This window comes from Macrobrachium nipponense, chromosome 28 (assembly GCF_015104395.2).
Source record: "Macrobrachium nipponense isolate FS-2020 chromosome 28, ASM1510439v2, whole genome shotgun sequence".
NCBI classification, from domain to species: domain Eukaryota; kingdom Metazoa; phylum Arthropoda; class Malacostraca; order Decapoda; family Palaemonidae; genus Macrobrachium; species Macrobrachium nipponense.
The window spans coordinates 73,205,358-73,209,149 of NC_087217.1; positions in this window are offsets into that span (position 1 = coordinate 73,205,358).

The window sequence follows — 3,792 nt, forward strand, 5'->3', positions numbered from 1 at the left end:
TCTGACATTTGTATCGACAGCTGCTTTTGTATAAAATTCGGGATGAGTTCCAATCCATGGTATGGTTCGTGTTATTTATATGAAGGAAAATGCTGAAATATGTTGTCCATATCTAAATGAGCGTTTATGTTGAGTTAATTTTTCCAAGAGAGATTTTTCCTGTGAATCCATAGTATGACTTAACACAATTGCTGTCTTTAGAAAATGGTTTCTACTGAACATTAATTAAGGATTCCCCAATGTATTTGGATAAATGAAGACGAAAGGTTTAGAGTGCCCCAAGGTTTGTGTGATCTCTCGTAAATGATCCACGTGAGGGATTATGGTTTTATTTGTGATTTTTTTTTCTGGGGTTTTGCCTTATGTATGACTTTTTCTATTATGTGCCTGGAGTATTTTAACTAGACCAGTTGATTTTTTATTGTTACCCATTCTTTGCTCCCCAGATTTTCTGAGCAAAGAACTTGAAACAATCAGAAATCACTTGTCTTGTTAAAATACCCTAAGTACATAATAGAAAAATCCATACATAAAGCAAATAGCATTTCTTACAAACCCACAGAAAACAAAGAAAAGTAAAAATTCACAAGCAAAATCATAATCTCTCACATGGATACTTTATGAAAGCTCCCACAAACCTTGGACCACTCTAACCCTTTTGTCTTCACCAACTGAGTACATTGGGAAAATCATTAATCAAAGTTCCACAGACAACATGTTCTAAAGACATAGGGGCCTATGAAATCCCTGTAGAGACTGTGATAAATCACCCTATGGATTCACAGGAAAATCTCTATCAGAAGATGAACTCAACATAAGCGCTCAGCTAGATTTGGACAACTAGTTCAGCAATTTTCCATCATATAAATAACATGAACCATACCATGGATTGAAACTCCTACCAAATTTTATACAAAAGTAGCTGTTCATACAAATGTCAGATAGTAGAATATTCACTGATAAAACAACAAGATAATAGGATCAACCTTTCCAGTATAGCCTTGGACTCTGACCTTATAGTCAATACCTTCCTTAAGGCAGGATGAAGTGGATTAAGCCAAGTGACAGAACAAACGTCGGCTTAATGGTGACCCCAGGCATCACCTAAGGGCATATCTCCCACTATATATTTCGCAAATGTAATTTATTCTGTCATTCACTACTTGATAAGGGTGGAAGTCAGTCCACCGAAATATAGCCCTTAGCTTTAAACCAGAGTGTCTTAAAAGGCATTTTATACATACTTGAGGTACATACATACATACACACACACACACGCATATATATATATATATATATATATATATATATATATATATATATATATATATATATTAAATACGGTACCGGGTCCAACTCTCTCTCTATCATCCTCCCTCCCTACCCTGCACAAATATGTATATGTATATATATATATATATATATATATATATATATATATATATATATATATATATATATATATATATATATATATATATATATTCTCAAGGAAGCAAGGGAGACGTCTTCTGGTAATTTAAAAAGGCTTTATTAAGCGACGTTTCGGGGTCCAGCCCCATCATCACGGCACCAGACTTGAATAAACCACGAACGCCGCCTCGATTAAACCACCACTCGAGTCAACCACGACTCGGGAACCGAGTCGTGGTTGACTCGAGTGGTGGTTTAATCGAGGCGGCGTTCGTGGTTTATTCAAGTCTGGTGCCGTGATGATGGGGCTGGACCCCGAAACGTCCCTTAATAAAGCCTTTATTAATTACCAGAAGACGTCTCCCTTGCTTCCTTGAGAATATATCTCGAACGATTGCTGTTTTCCTGTGATATATATATTATATATATATATATATATATATATATATATATATATATATATATATATATATATATATATATATATATATATATATATTTTATATATATATATATATATATATATATATATATATATATATATATATATATACATATATATATATATATATATATATATATTATATATATATATATATATATATATATATATATATATATGTATATATATATATATATATATATATATATATATATATATATATATATATATATATATATATATATATATATAATATATATATATATATATATATATATATATACTATATATATATATATATATATATATATATATATATATATATATATATATATATATATATATATATATATATACATCTGTGTGCGTGTGTCATCTACTGGTCACTTTTTACCATGTATACGTATGTGATTTAATAACCAGAGCACCCTCTTAACTTTTCAATCCCTCCGACTTTGGGAACGCTTGTCACACTTAATCTTAAATCCAAATGGTGAAGTAAATGAAGATATTCTGATGCCAGGGCGAGATTCGGAATCGCATATGGGGTGTCAGCAAGAAGTACCGTTAAACACTTGGCCACAATGAAAGGTATAACTCTATACCCACTTATATGTTCATATATCTCTCGAATTCTGAAACATCTGCTGGAGCTAAAAATAGATGTAACCTTCACCATTATAGCCAGGTGTTTCATTGTTTATCGTTTCTAAGGGTGAAATATGTATGTAGGCCTTACTGGTCACTTTCCAGATGGAAAAGACTGATGTTATATTGACTTATTATAATATTTTTAACATGAAAAACGGATTTGATCCATTGCAGCCTCTGTGTGTGTGTGTGTGTGTTTCTCTCTTTCCATAAGTCTTAATTTATTTCAACCGGTTTTCTCACTGTTATCATACAGAAACTTCATGTATTTCAATTGCTGCCTATCTATTACAAATAAAAAAGAAATCCATTCACAGTGGGACATTTATTCAGGTCTTGTGTCTATTATTTTTTAATTACTATGAATAACCATATAGCAATATTGGAAACTATACAGTCGTGAAATTAAAAATGGAAACGTACTTACTTAACTTTAAATGATAATATCGTTCTGAATGATATTAAAAACAAGTTACACATGTAATGTGGATATAAATTTTCGCCACTTAATAATCTTCTATAATAATAAAATCCGATTAGAGCTTTCTTATTTGTTCGCCCCGGATGAGGGCGGGGTAGGTAGGGGATCGGGAGGGTAAGGAAAACAAGATGGGCAGCACCAGGTTCCAGCGCAGTGTAGCGTTCGCCATGATGCTCGTGAGAATAATAAGAGTGATGGAAGGATAACTGATAAGATGAGAAAGGGAGAGAGAGATAGAGAGAGCGATAGAGACCATTATAAAAACAATTTTGAATAATGAAATGCTATTTATCTTTTGAACGATATGTTGAAAACTAATGTATAAAATATATATATTACCCGCCCTAAGAACGCGCATATTTCCTAGAGAGCAACGAACTCGATTTGAATCCTCGTCTGGCAGCTGTGTGTTGTGCTTCGAGGCGTCAGCAAATGGTTTGGGCAGATGCCTACGTGGGAAAACATATCGAATCTTCGAGACTTGAGCACGAGTGCGCAAATTGACCGGGCAGGTAGACTACGTGACCTAAATTATCACCTGATAATGATGTCATATAGAACATTCTAGAACAATGTAATGTGTTCTTACATACGAACATTAGAACCGAGAGAAGATTAGCATAAGTCAGTTTGTACGCCTATCAGGGCGCGAGAAAAACGTAATACGTTCCTAGTGAGTGAGTAAAGTCGGGATTAGGCGACAAGCTTTTTAGCGAGGTGCACGAGATCATCATATAAGGTAAAAAGAAGGAAACTATTTATTGCAAGACTTTTGTTGAACACTGAACAATTTACAAGTGCCCCG